Source organism: Leucoraja erinacea, chromosome 17, assembly GCF_028641065.1.
Source record: "Leucoraja erinacea ecotype New England chromosome 17, Leri_hhj_1, whole genome shotgun sequence".
Classification (NCBI taxonomy): Eukaryota; Metazoa; Chordata; class Chondrichthyes; order Rajiformes; family Rajidae; genus Leucoraja; species Leucoraja erinaceus.
In genome coordinates, this window is record NC_073393.1 from 42,534,589 (window position 1) to 42,549,657 (window position 15,069).

Sequence of the window (15,069 nt, forward strand, 5' to 3'; positions counted from 1 at the left end):
GAGGTGACTGTTAAGGGGGGATGGTGAAGACACAAGGATGCGGGTTGAGATCGGAGGGGAGGTAAGTGAGTAAACGGAGTTTGAGGCGAGCTCTGGTGTGAGGATGATGGGTGTTCCGAGAAGATGGGGGCATGAAGATTAGAGTATGGGTGGGAGTAGTTGCGATAAACTGGTTAAAAGGGGAAGGGAAAGATCCAGAGGAATCATTACAGAGGTTCCGTGTAGGGGGGGTGGGAGCAGAGGGACATAGGAGAGTCAGACCCCATGTGTGGGAGAGTGCAGTTGGAGGCTGTGGGCCTGATGCTGAGCCTGGAACTAAGGTGAGGCGACGGCTCTGGCTTGCTGGTGGGTGTTGGAGAGCCAAGTGTTAGCTGGTGGCGACCCAGGGGGGCTGGAGTAAAGGTACAGGTTGGCACACACAGCATTGCTGGTCCCCGGTCACCCAGGGAGGCGTGGAAGATCGGTGGCAGCAGCGTCCGTGGCCCTGGGAAAGCAGTGAATCGGCAGCAGCAGTGGTGACATTTGGCAATTCAGGCACGAGTACTTGTAGATCTCTCTGAACTTCACTGATTTGCAGTTTCTCTCCATTTAGATAATGATCTGTCTTGTAATACCACTCACCCATGTGCATGAACGTACACGTCCCTACATTACGCTCCATTTGACAGATTTGTGTTCTTAAATATACAGTGTCCTCCATAATGTTTGGGACAAAGACCTATCATTTATTTATTTGCCTTTGTACTCCACAATTTGAGATTTAGAATAGAAAAAAAAAAAATCACATGTGGTTAAAGTGTACATTGTCAGATTTTATTAAAGGTTTTTTTTAATACATTTTGGTTTCACCATGTAAAAATTACAGCAGTTTTTATACATAGTCCCCCCATTTCAGGGCACCATAACATTCCAAGTTGTAATATACATTTTCTGACACGGATGGTCTCCTCTACTAATTGGAACAGTTTACTACAAGCTCCAAGAATCAGGACAAAATATTATTTCAGTACATTTTCATCTGAGCTATTGTCAAAAAGCTCTACTTCCATGCTTGCCGTTTTGTCAGCATCGGTTCAAACATTCCACTTCATTCGAGTGGCATTATGGTTTGCTCCAGTTGCAGAGAAGGTTGTACAGCACACAATGAACCACTAATGAAAAAGACAGCCTAATACAGGATCCTATCCGACCTGTGACAAGGTAAATGTGACAGGCAGCATTAAAACAAGCTGCCAGCAGACAACAGAACTGTAGATCGAGGATGCTCACCTCCAAGATGGCTCTAATTCATAAATAGTTAAAAATAAATGCCTATTGTGCATTCACGGGACAATTGAAGTAAAAAAAATTAAAAAAAAACACTAGTCCTTCATCTCACAAAGAAACAAAGTAAAAATAAAGGTTAGAAAATAGGTACAATATAAATCATGGTTGTGTACGGAAACAGGCAAAAACTATCAGCAAGCTCAGATGTTTCAGACATTGCAGTTCAAGAAGCACTAAAAACACCTGAAAGCCCCAACCTAGGCATGGATAAGCCACTCAATAATCACCCAGAACACATATCTAAAACAAAAAGCTATCAACACATATTCCTCAAAAAACATAATGGAGAGCACTTATGTCTCACCAAAAATCAAAAATTCCTGCATGAGCTCCAGATCCAATTACAAAGGCCCCAAACCTGGGTCAGGTGGCATCTGTGGAGGGAATGGATAGACAATGTTGCAGGTCAGGGCCCTTCTCAAGCTGATGGGAGTAGTAGGAAGAAACCTGCAAAAGAGAGGTGGGAGCGGGGCAGCACCTAGCAAGTGTTAGGTTTACGCACGTGAAGGGAGGTGATTGACAGATGGTGGTGACGAAGGCTAGATGTGAAAAGGAGACATGGTGTCAGATTATGTAACAGCAGAGGACTAAGAAGAGGGCTGAAGGATGGATAAAAGGTGAATGATGGACTTGGGGGATGGGATCTGAATGGATATTGGAGGGGAAAGGAGCAGGGTGACTGGGGCATGCAGTTGGGGAAAATGGGTGCGCGCTGTGGTGGCGCACCAGAAAGAGAAAAGGGGTAGGGGCTGATCACTTAAAATGGGAGAATTCAAAGTTCATACATTCAACGTTGGGATATAAGCTCGCCAAGCGGAATTCAAGGTGCTGTTCGTCCAGTTTGCTTGTGGCAATGAAGGAGGCCCAAGGACAGAAAGGTCAGTAAGGGAATGGGGAAGGAGTTAGAATTATCTCTTTCCCCTCACCCATGTTCCCTTCCATCTACAACCCTCCCACTGACTTTGCATTTCACTCATCTGACATCCTTTTGATCTCTGTAGGAACTGCAGATGCTGGTTTAAACCGAAGATAGACACAAAATGTTGGAGTAACTCAGCGGGACAGGCAGCATCTCTGGAGAGAATGAATGGGTGACATTTCTGGTCAAGACCTTTCTTCAGACTAGTCATGGGAAAGGAAAACAAGAGATATAGACAGTGATGTAGATTGATATATAACTAATTAATGGAAGCTATGCTAAAAAGTAGCGATGATAAAGGAAACAGGCCATTGTTAGCTGTATGCTTGGTGAGAACGGGAACCTGGTACGACTTGCATGGGGGGGGGGAGGGGTGGAGAGAGAGAGAGTGCAGGGGATACTTGAAGGTAGAGGAAATCAGTACTCATACCACTAGGCTGTAAGCAGCCCAAGCAAAATATGAGATGCTGTTCCTCCAATTTCCAATTGGTCTCACTCTGACAAGGGAGGAGCCCAGGACAAAAAGCTCAGTGTGAGAATGGGAAGGGGAATTAAAGTGTTCGGCAACTGGGAGATCAGGCAGGTCCAGGTGGACTGAGCGAAGGTGTTTAGCGAAACCATCGCCCAGTCTGTTTGGGTTTGCAGTTCATTCCTACACCAATAGCTTTACATTTCACTCTTCATCTTTCCTCAGCTGACACCCTTTTATCTCCTTTTCACCTCAAGCTTTTGTCACTATCACCACCCCATCTGCCAATCAACCCCTCGCACTATCATCTTCCAGGCTTTACCCCACTCCACCTCCCTTTTCCTGCTTTCTCTCCCATCTCCATTAATCTGAAGAAGGGTCCCAATCCAAAATGTTGTCTGTTCATTCCCTCCACAGATGCTGCATGACCTGATGAATTCCTTCAGCACTTTCTGTTTGGCTCGAAGTACCTCTGGATATCTTCAAAAATTGAATGAATGCCCTCTTGCATTCAAGGCTGTGATACATGCAAGTGTTTTGGCATAATTCTATGCAGGAATCAGCAATGACTAAACCAAAAGGATGTTCAAATTATCCATAGCAGCAATATCCAAACTACAGCAGGGAATTTAAAATCTGCCTAGCAATTGAGAGACCAAATTAGGCAGATATTGAATAAGTTGTGGAAATCAGCAGCAGGTGAGGATAAGAGCACATTAATAATGATGGAAAGCTTAAGAGGAGCACTATTGAAGGATAATGGTCACTTTGGACTTGCAATCATTGTCCAATTAGAGTGAAGTCCCTTAAATGGGGCTGCACAATGCGCAGATGGTAGAGATGCTGTCTCACAGCGCCAGAGACCCATGTTCAATCCTGACCTCGGGAGCTGTCTGTGTGGTGTTTGCATGTTCTCCCTGTGACCGCATGGGTTCCCTCGGATACTCCAGATCCTTCCCACACACCATAGACGTGCAAGTTTGTAAGTTTATTAGCCTCTGTAAAACTTCCCTTAGTGTGCAGGGAGTAGATGTTAAAGTGGAATATCACAGAACTTACGTGAACAGGTGTGGACTCACTAGGCTGAAGGGCCTATTTCCATGTTATACCTCTAAAATATATGAAACTAAACTAATACACAAGTAAGTCTCAACACCCTAGTTAAGACCTCCTTACATGATCTCTGGGCCCCATTTGCACAGCAAAGTTTTCTGCAAGTGGCAATATACAAATATTTCATAAGATAGGACTTGACAGCCAGAGATACATGGACAGATTCAGAGTTCATTCCTTGGAAAACGAGACTGAGGGGTGATCTTATAGGTGTATAAAATGATTATAAATAAAATTAGATTTTTTTCCTGAGTAGGGGAAATCAAGAACTAGAGCGCAAATTTAAGGTGCGAGGGAAAAGATTTAATAGGAACCTTAGGGGCAACTTTTCCACGTGGATGGCAGAGTGTCGCAGCCTATGGGGGTAAGCTGCCGAGCCGGTCCCCCGCGGCCGAATCCCATGGACAGTAGCCCGAAAGGGGGAGCCCACCGAGCCGACATGTGCTCGTTCCCCGAAGACCGGAAAGATGAAGCCAGCGACGACGGCAGACACAACCTGCAAGGAGCGACGCTGGTAGGAGAGGAGGAAATTGGGATCTGGACTACTGTGGCTCTTAAGGTCAGTCGCAGCAGGCTTGCCCGGGAACAAACATGAATGTGCCACGAGAGGGAGTTTGGTTCACAGGACAAACTGTACTTCAAAGGGAAGGTGATGGCCGGAGACCTGCGGTAGCCTGGGCCTTGCCTGAATCAAGCACCACATAATACCAAGAGTGCAGAGTGGACTTTGAAAAATAGCAGCAAATCATGCCGCCTCTTGCATGCAAGATAATTAGACCATTTCCGTATAATTTTCTAATTGGGGATGAGCGTGGGTATGACAATGCTCTACTGGACTGTTTGTAAGAAGAGAATCTCATTGCGTGTTTGCCCTTCGCACATGTGCCAACCATGTGACAACCATTGAACAAACTGTCAGAGGAAGTAGTTGAGAGAGGGACAATAACAAGTTTTAAAAGACAATTGGACAGATACATGGACAGGAAATGTTTTAGAGGTATGCAGACCAGTCACAGGCAAATGGGATGGGGCATCTTAGTTGGCATGGACAAGTTAGGCCGAAAGCCCTGTTTTTTGCAGTATATGGCTAGTTTTTGTGCACTTCTGTGTTGTGCAAAAAGACCCATCAGAAACATACGTTGACATGGTCTTCTGCTCCAACTGGAAATGGCTGTCCAAGTTTTAACATCCCCCTTCCCCTTCAATCTAGACTCCAACCAATTTATCCTCACAGCAGAGATTCTTTAATTTAGTAAAATGTAGTAAATATTCAAATAAGACAGCATCTGTGGAGTGAGTTATTGCTCAGATTTTAGACCTATGATTCTTTCGTTCTGATGAAACATTGCCCCAAATAGGTAACCTGTTTCTTCCCTCTTCCCCTTTACCCATTCTCCCACCCCACCCACCCGAAGACACTGCCTGACCTGCATAGTATTTCCAGCATTCTCTGTTTTTATATCAGATCTCCAGCACCTGAAATTGTAATTTCCAATCCAATTTACAGATTGACTGATGGGAAAATTCTTCATTTGTTAACCCAATCTACTTGCATTCATCAGGAAAAAGGTGAAAGGTGTTGCAAGTGATGATAACAAACAGCAGTATTCAGTTTAACTTTTGCCTGTATCACTCAGCTCCAGATGTCACTCATGCATTTGACCAAACCAGAAAAAGAGCAACACCAGAGGCAAAGTGAGAGTGAGAATTTAAGGTACCCAAAAATTGCTGGGGAAACTCAGCGGGTGCAGCAGCATCTATGGAGCAAAGGAAATAGGCAACGTTTCAGGCCGAAACCCTTCTTCAGACTGATGGGGGGTGGGGCGGGGAGAAGAAAGGAAAAAGGAGGAGCCCGAAGGCCGAGGGATGAGAGGAGACAGCACGAGGGCTGAGGAAGGGGAGGAGACAGCAAGGACTAACAAAATTGGGAGAATTCAATGTTCATGCCCCCAGGATGCAGGTCCCCAAGCAGAATATGAGGTGCTGTTCCTCCAATGTCTCCTCCCCTTCCTCAGCCCTCGGGCTGTCTCCTCCCATCCCTCAGCCTTCAGGCTCCTCCTACTACTTTTTCCTTTCTTCTCCCCACCCCCCATCAGTCTGAAGAAGGGTTTTGGCCCAAAACGTTGCCTATTTCCTTCGCTCCATAGATGCCGCTGCACCCACTGAGTTTCTCCAGCATTTTTTTTGTGTACCTTCGATTTTCCAGCATCTGCAGTTCCTTCTTAAACAGAGTGAGAATTTCATGGTTTAAGGATTTAATAGCTCAAGGCGTAGTCACTGACTGTGGACCACCATAACTTTGGAAACGAAGTAGAACAAGAAAAGTTGATTAATATGACATTTCGAAATTCAAGTCTGCAACTAACTTTTAAGTCACTGATGGATTTGAGGGACTTGCAATGAACTACTCTTTGTTATCAAACCCAAATATTTCTGATGAATCCTTTTCTTCAACATCTTCTCCCACATTCTATTGCAGGATATTTTACATTAAAATATCACAATGCAGTCAAAAGTTAGATTTTCTTTAATGTCAAGGAAGCTATCCAAAACAGACATTTATGTAAAATTGTTTCTTCATAAATGTCTTTTCCAAAGCAGAGTTAATGGATTTAAAATATACCAATGTCAAAGTGTCACTATGATAGCAAACAAAATAGAGAGCTGCTGGAGGAACTCACCAAATCAGTCAGCATCAGAAGGAAAGAGTCAGTCGATCCTTCATCTGGATGGAAAGAGTGAAGGAGAATACAAGGGGCCTCTACTATTTCAGTACAAATGAAAGATCTCAACCATAAATAGTGTCAATTTCCCTCCACAAATGCAGTGGAGGAAAATTCTTCTCAGTTCTACTTATTTTTGCTCCAGATTCCAGCATCTGCAGCCTCATATCTCCTAGTAATTTAATATTTTCATGCATATATTTAAAATGTCATTTAGGCATTAAGATGACATACGTGGTATGTTTCACAGCAAATTCTTATTTATTAATGTTCTCAAAGGAACAGAAAAAAATAATTGTTTTCTCAATTACATAGTGAGAATAATATAGCTCTCATAACTGGAAAGACTAAAATAGATCAGTTGCAACTAATCCCAGAAATGTGGGTATTATTAATTTTTTTTAAAACGAAAATGTATAAATTAGTTAAATCATTTATTGATATAACATGAATCATCCTTTACAAATTTCAACACTTGAAATGCTAGGTTGGAAGATAATTGATTGTTCAACAAGCTCATGTCAACAACTTCCTGGTGTTTCCAGGTGAAAGACACGATGTTGGCGTTTTTTTTATAAAACTAACCTTTGTTTTTATGCCTCTCTAATAGCAAACGGGAGAAGCATTGCATTATCCGCTTCAGATACAGTATTACAATAGCAAGCATGAAGAACACTCTCTACTTTCAAGGCCCAAGCAACACCAGCCTTTACTTTCACGTTACAAGGAAAAACAGCTAACGTTCTGCAAGACTCTGGTTGGTCTCGCATTGATATTGAGAATTATGTAGCAGTGTCAGCCAGTACTTTGAGTACCGAACTATACTGTCACAAAACAACACCATAAGTAGTTGCTGCAACATAAAAATATACAATTGTATAAACAAAGGCATCGGGTGTAACTACGTAATAAGAAAAAAGCGGCCGTTTTTTTGTTATTTAATGAAGACCAACTCTGATACCAATGGAACTCATCCACAATCTAAATAATATGTTGCATTTAAAACCATGGCAAATCTTTGTATTTTTAAAATCAGCACGTGATCAAACCTCGTTAGGTACGAAAATATATTTTCCGAATGTATTTACAAATCTGCGTTGCGGTAAACGAGAAAGTCATTCACACAGGTAAACATTCAGAAAAAATGTCTGACAGCAAAGACATGATTTTACAATGACACGGAGCATTATTCTCTAGTTCCAGCAATGTAAAAAGAAAAACACTAAATTGAATACTGTTGTACCGTGGTAAGTTTTTACTAAGAATTAATAAGCGGTCACTTTTAAAAAATTGAAAGACTGATGAATCTGCAAACTAACGCCGGCCATATTACCACGCTCGGTTATTATCACCTTGTTTGTTATAGAAATCATAACATAAGTCTACTACGAAAATTTTAAAAAGTCAGGCGGATCTCTTGTAGGCCGCTCCACCTCAAAATCCCACTCTAGTATTAGTATATTTATAGACAAAGTCGACATATCCAGTCATGTCCCTGGGCAAAGCAGGCGCGCCGAGCCGACACACACAGTTTACAAACGAGAGCCGCACTATCGCGGTGGTGATTACCGTTCACTTCTCGTTTCTTGCTTGTTAAAAGCCGATAATGGCGGCCCCTTCCTCGCGAGAGAAGCGCTCCGGCACACCAGCGGCCGCGGGGAACAAAGATGGCGGCCGGCCGGCTGACTGACTGGCCGGCACGCGTGCGCGCGCGGGGGCAGCGGGCGGGCTGTGGCTGTGGCGGGAGCGCGCGCACACACACACGCGCGAGAGAGAAGCGGCAGTTGGGGCGTCGAGTACAAAGCGCGCGCTTCCTCTCTGTCTCCAGCGGTAATGATGATGAGGCAGCGACTACTCTTAACTTCAAGTAAAACGAATCTTTGAGTAAAACTAACTGAAAGAAGGGTCTCGACCCGAAAACGTCACCCTTTTTCCTTTCCTCCAAAGATACTGCCTGACCCGCTGAGTTACTCCAGCTTTTTGTGTCCAACTTCAAGTTAACCCTTTGTTTAAGAGGGAACTGCAGATGCTGGAGAATCGAAGGTAGACAAAGAAAATGCTGGAGAAACTCAGCGGGTGCAGCAGCATCTATGGAGTGAAGGAAATAGGCAACGTTTCGTCCCGAAACGTTGCCTATTTCCTTCGCTCCATAGATGCTGCTGCACCCGCTGAGTTTCTCCAGCATTTTAGTCTACCTTCAAGTAACCCTTGTTTCCCTCCCTCTCTCTCTTCATAGTTCTCTGACTCTGACACTGTCTCCCTGATTACATTTTGTCTCTGGATGTTGTTGGCTTCCTCTCGCTAACAATGATCAGTACATTTTCCATGAACCTCAATCCCTTTGATGTCTCGTTGTCACACCATACACTTCCTTATCTCTGTGTCTCCCCCTGACTCGGTCTCGACCCAAAATGTCACCCTTTCCTTCTCTTCAGAGAAGCTGCCCGTCCCGCTGAGTTACTGCAGCACTTTGTGTCTGTCTGCAGCAAAGGCAATCGGTATGGGGAGAGAGAGATTGTCCACACCCCTCAGCAACCATTCACTCAGCGGAGCGAATTCCGCCATTGCTGTGTTACACGTTTAATATTGAGCTGAACTTACCTGGTAATTTTATGGTAAGACTTATTTTATCACCTCGACCCCTATTCTAAAAAGTTACTCTAATAACTATCACGAGGAATCGAAACGCAACTCGCCAAACACCACCCTCGCAAACTAAAAATCTCGATTTTGTTGTTTAGTTGTCATTGAATGCTCACAATTGTGTTAATTTTATTTCCGGTTTGCTTTATTGCGACAAACTTAAATAAGTGGAATGGAAGGACGTTGCGGTGCCAAGGAGTTTAAAGTGAATGTAACCGAGTGTATTCGGGCTGATGTTGATGTTGATTTAATATGGTTCCGTCCGGTGCATGTCTGGAGAAAATGAATAGTGACGTTTTAGGGTCGATACCCTATAGACAGAATCAGACACCATAATAGAAACAGCAACAAGAGGTTCAATATATGAAATCAAACAATATTGTGCAAAGACAGAGAAAACTCCCTCGTGTAATCAAGACAGTTTGTAATACACAATTTAGATGGAGTTCGTAGTGTTCAATAGCTTGACGGTTGTTGGGAAGAAGGTTATCCTGAAATGGTTAGTACTAGCTTTCAGGCTTCTATACCTTCTTCCCAATGCCAGATAATGAAATGATCTCTGTGTCTCCCTCTCCCCTGACTCGGTTTGAAGATAATGAAATGAGGATTCAGTTGCAAAGGGAGGAGCAGAGACCCAGTTCCCTGAGCTTGGTAACAAGTTTGGACGTGTTGATAATGAACAACAACCTGATGTATGTGTTGCAATATGAGGATGGTGGCAGAGGCAATGAAGGATCATAAATGGTATGCACCTGCTTATAAAATGGGAAGAGAAAGACTCAGCTTCTACATGCTGATAACGTAAAATTTGAATTATTGGCAAGGGATGCGTTCTTAATTGCCCTTGTGAATTTGATGATAAGCCACTGTAGCTTGATAGTAGCTTTTACGATTTAAATCTAGTAGCCTTATGGCAACAAAGGAATGGCAAGGATTTCGGATGAATCTGTAGGTTCTGGTATTTCCAAGTACTTGCAAGTTTGCACTTGGTGGTAGACCTTGTGGGTTTTAGAGTTTGGGAGATGAAGTAAGTAACGACCGCAGAACCATCTAATCTTGGTCCTCAAGAGTCAAGAGAGAGAGTCAATTTAATTGTCATTTGGACCCCTGGAGGTCCAAACGAAATGCCGTTTCTGCAGCCATACTTTACACACAAATAGACCCCAGACACAACATAATTACATTTAACATAAACATCCATCACATAACTGTGATGGAAGGCCAAAAAAACTTATCTCTCCACTGCACTCTCCCCCCCCCCCCGATGTCAGAGTCAAAGTCAAAGCCCCCGGCTGGCGATGGCGATTGTCCCGCGGCCATTGAAGCCATGCCGGGTGGTGCGAGGTCGCACACCGGGTCTTGGTGTTGGAGCCCCCGGTGTGTGCTCGCAAAGTCCCGCGGCCGTTCCAGCCGCGCGGGGCAATGGTGTTAGGCCCCGCTCCAGGAGCTCTTCAACCCCGCAACACGGGCGGGAGAATTCGCCGTTGCAGGAGCCCCGAAAAGCAGTCTCCCTCCAGGGAGCCGCGCGGGGTCGTCCGAGCCGTCCGCAGACCCGCAGTAGCAGCCTCCGACTCAGCAGCAGCAGCATCGCCCTTAACAACTTCTCTTTCGACTCAATGGTAGCATTTATTTCAAGAGGGCTTCTATACAAAAACAGGGATGTAATGCTGAGGCATTACAAGGTGCTAGTAAGGCCGAATTTGGATATTGTGAGCAAATTTAGGCACCATAGCTAAGGTAGGATGTGCTGGCTCTGGAGAGGGTCCAGAGGGGGTTTGCAAGAATTATCCCACGAATGAGTAGGTTAACCTATGATGAGCGTTTGTCGGCACTGGGCCTCTACTTGCTGGAGTTCAGAAGAATGAAGGATGACCTCATTGAAACTTGCAGAATGGTGAAAGGCTTGGACAGAGTGGATGTGGAGAGGATGTTTCCACTACTGGGCGAGTCTAGGACAAGAGCCTCAGAATTGAAGGACGTTCTTTTAGGAAGAGGTTGAGGAGAAATTTATTTAGTCAGAGTGGTGAATCTGGAATTCTTTACCACAGAAGGCTAAGGAGGCCCTCAGTGGATATTTTTACGGCAGAGATAGATAGATTCTTGATTAGTACAGGTGTCAGAGGTTATGGGAAAAGGCAGGAGAATGGGGTTAGGAGGGAGAGATAGATCAGCCATGATTGAATGGCGGAGTAGTATTGATGGGCCGAATGGCTTAATTCTACTCCTATCACTTATGAACTTATGACTCCTCTCACTTCCTCCAAATAAAAGGCACAGCTCTGGGCACCCGCATGGGCCTTGGCTATTCCTGCCTCTTTGTAGGGTATGTTGAACAATCTTTGTTCCAGAACTTATCCCCAAACCCTATTCCGTCACTCCGTTGGTGACTGCATCAGTGCTACCTCCTGCACCAATGCAGAACTCATGGACCATTAACCACCGCTAATTTCCATCCGGCACTCAAATTCACCGACGCCTCACTCCCCTTTCTTGATCTCACATTCTCCATCGCAGGAGATAGACAATCAACTGATGTCTATTACAAACCCACTGACTCCCACAACTATCTCAACTACACATATTTTCACCATGCTTCCTGCAAAGGCTATATCCCCACTCCCAATTCCTCCATCTACGCCGCATCTGCGCCCAAGATGAAGTGTTCCATACCAGCACATCCAAGATGGTCTCATTCTTTAGGGAACAGGAGTTCCCCTACCCAAGTTACCCTACCCATCCTATATGAGGTTCTCACAGGTGTTTCCACAGTACTTCACAGCTCTGCTCTTGTTCCCCCTCCCCCTCGTCCATACAACGCATCGTCCTCCGACATTTTTTCCACCACCAAGGGGATCCCACCACTAGTCACATCTTCCCATCTCCACCCTTTTCCGCCTTCCACAGAGACTGTTCCCTCCCACTCCCTGGTTAACTCAACCCTTCCCACCCAATCCAGCCCCTCCCCAGGTACCTTCCCATGGAAATGTAACACCTGTCACACTAACTCTTCCCTTGACTCTGTCCAGGGACCCCAACAGTTGTTTCAGGTTTGACAGGGTGTCCCTTGCACCTCTTCCAACCTCATCTATTGTATGCGTTGTTCAAGATGTGGGCTCTTGCACATCGGTGAGACCAAATGTAGACTGAGTGATTATTTCGCTGAACACCTTCGCTCAGTCTGCCTGGACCTATCTGACCTCCTGGTTGCTAAACACTTTAATTCTCCCCATTCCCACCCTGACCTTTCTGCCCTAGGCCTCCTCCATTGTCAGACTGAGGTTACATGCAAATTGGAGGAACAGCATCTTATATTTTGCTTGGGCAGCATACAGACCAGTAGTATGAATATTGATTTCTCTAACTTCAAGTAACCCCAGCATTCCCTCTCCCTCCATCCCTTCCCCCACCCAAGTCGCATCAGCTTCTCGTTTTCTCGTGTTCCTTCAGGATCGTTACTTTTTTGCTTATCTTTCATTCATTGTTCTATTTCTCTCCACATCATCATCCATACCTCTCGTTTGCCTTTCCAGTAACTTTCAGTCTGAAGAAGGGTCTCTACTCGAAACATCACCCATTCCTTCTCTCCAGTGATGTTGCTTGTCCTGTTGAGTTACTCCAGCTTTTTGTGTCTATCTTCGTTTTAAACCAGCAACTGCAGTTCCTTCCTACACATATAGATAAGTAAGTAGCCTTGGTGAGTTGACTGCACTGCATTTTTAAGAAGATATATTTACTGCAGTTATGATGTACTGGTTGTCAAGGAAATGAATATCATGGTAAATGAATATCAAAGGGTCAGCCTTGTTTGTCCCCGATGGTGCTGATGTATATGAATGCTACTGGAGATGCAGTTAAACTATTGAGGTGCTGAATATCCTATTGTATTTTTGAAGAGGAAAGATTCAGAAAACCAAGATACGCAGCCTCTCATCCCTGCTTGTATGGCTACATTGGTTACATGACCTATCCCATTGAGTTTCTAGTCGAGATGTTGAGCCCTTGGCAGTGGGAATGCTACGAAATGTAAAGCAGTTTGATTTTCTCTTTTGAAATGGCTACTGCTTGGCACTTGTTAAGCGCAAAATGTTGCAATATATCTAGGTTATCCACCAGGTGAACAAGTGGATATCGTCACACATTTCTCATTATTATTCAGCAAGGAGATGGCTATGGAAGATGGAGAGTTGGGGGAGGGATGTGCCAACATTCTGAAACGTGTTTGAAGGAAGTGTTAAAGATATTAACACGCATTGATGGAGATGTTCATGCTGTTACAAAGTTTCTACCCTCAATTGTAACACACATCCTGCCTACATACATGTCTAACATTCTGCCTCTTATCCAATGTGTTTATGGACTGCTTGCATATTTATCATATGTGCAGAGATAAGCTTCCGCCCGAAGATCAGTAGGCTGGATGTTGTGCAGTATCTAAGCACGTTCACTATAATACACTTTAACTTGCAGAATGTGGCCAAAACCAATGTTATCGAGTTTTGACCAGTCTTCTTTCTCTCTGGCAGCTGGTTACGATATGGGCCCACCAATACCTGAAAAAACAAGAAAGTTACATTAACTCCACCTGAGCATCGATGCTCCCCAAAATTGTTCCAAATATATTCTTGGCACCAGACTTCACAAAGGATGGTCAAAGTATACGGTGTTGATTTGAGGAACTGTTAAATAGAATAATTGTGCAGTCATCAGTGAAATCCTCAGAAAGATTAAAATAAGTTATTTTTTATTGAAGGGCAAAGGAGCTTAAAGTAGAAATATTAAAATGAAACGAGGTCTGATGAGACTGGAGTTAGTATATTATGTACAATTTTGATTTCCATCTTAAGGAAGTTTATACAATTGCAAAGGAGGTTCACTTGGTTGGTTCCAAAGATGAAGTGGCGGCGCTGCCTTAGCAGCTGCGGCTCGCCTGCAGTCCATCTGTTCTTTTTTTTTGTTGTTTTCTTGTCCTGTTTTAGTTAGTTAATTTGAGTTATTAGGTTGTGTATGTGTGGGGGGGATGGGATAAACTTGTTTTAGTCTCTTCCTTCGGGGGGTGCGATTCTTCTCGTTGTATCCCCCGTCTCTGTCTCCGTCTGCGCTGAGGCCTAATGGTGGAGCTGGCGGCCTCCAACTGGGACCAGAGGCTCCGGAGGCAGAGACAGCCAGGACTTACCAACGCGAGGCTGGCCGACTCCGGGGCTGAGGTGGTGGCGGCCCGACAGAGCTGAGGCTGCATTCTGGCGGCGGCCCGACTCGGAGCTGTGGCTGCGTTCCGGCGGCGGCCCGACTCGGGGCTGAGGCGGCAGCGGCCCGACTTGGGGCTGAGGCGGCGGCAGCCCTACTCGGAGCTGAGGTAGTGTTCCAGCTTTCGGCAGCGGCCCGACTCGGAGTTGAGGCGGCGGCGGCCCGACTCGGGGCTAGGGCGGCGGCATCCCGACTCGGAGATGAGGCGCCATTCAGGCTTTCGGCAGCGGCCCGACTCGGAGCTGAGGAGGCGGCGGCCCGATTCGGGGCTGAGGCGGCGTTCCGGCTTTCGGCAGCGGCCCGACTCGGAGCTGAGGCGGCGGCGGCCCGGACTCGGGGCTGAGGTGGCGGCGGCCCGACTCGGGGCTGAGGCGGCGGCGGCCCGACTCGGGGCTGAGGCGGCGGCGGCCCGACTCGGAGCTGAGGTAGCGGCGACCCGACTTCGGAGGGAGCTCGCAGGTCACAGGTTGGTGACCTGGTTTTCCGGAGCTCCCGCAACAACAGCTTCATCCGCTGGACTGGAGGGTGGCAGCTTCGACCACCGGCGGAGTTTGAACTGGCCCGTTCGCGGAGCACGGTTGAGCCGCGGGACTTACCCGGTGGGGTCACAACATCGGAGGCCTGGATCGCCT

General features: G+C 45.6%; 2 protein-coding genes across 6 annotated transcripts in view; one reads left to right on the forward strand and one right to left on the reverse strand.

Annotated features, from left to right (window-relative positions):
* Nucleotides 1–8,273, reverse strand: part of banp (BTG3 associated nuclear protein) — a 144,034-nt gene extending 135,761 nt beyond the window's left edge. For 2 of the 4 annotated variants that reach the window (XM_055649055.1, XM_055649056.1), the window contains exon 1: nt 8,120–8,273. The gene's annotated coding sequence lies outside the window, so the exon portion shown is untranslated. The remainder of the gene's footprint in view (nt 1–8,119) is intronic. The other 2 variants (XM_055649053.1, XM_055649052.1) reach the window with 1 other exon arrangement.
* Nucleotides 8,274–8,972: 699 nt separating this feature from the next.
* The window catches only part of ca5a (carbonic anhydrase Va), a 62,990-nt gene continuing 56,893 nt past the window's right edge, over nt 8,973–15,069 (forward strand). The window contains exon 1 of one of the 2 annotated variants that reach the window (XM_055649058.1): nt 8,973–9,165. The gene's annotated coding sequence lies outside the window, so the exon portion shown is untranslated. The remainder of the gene's footprint in view (nt 9,166–15,069) is intronic. The other variant, XM_055649057.1, reaches the window with a different exon arrangement.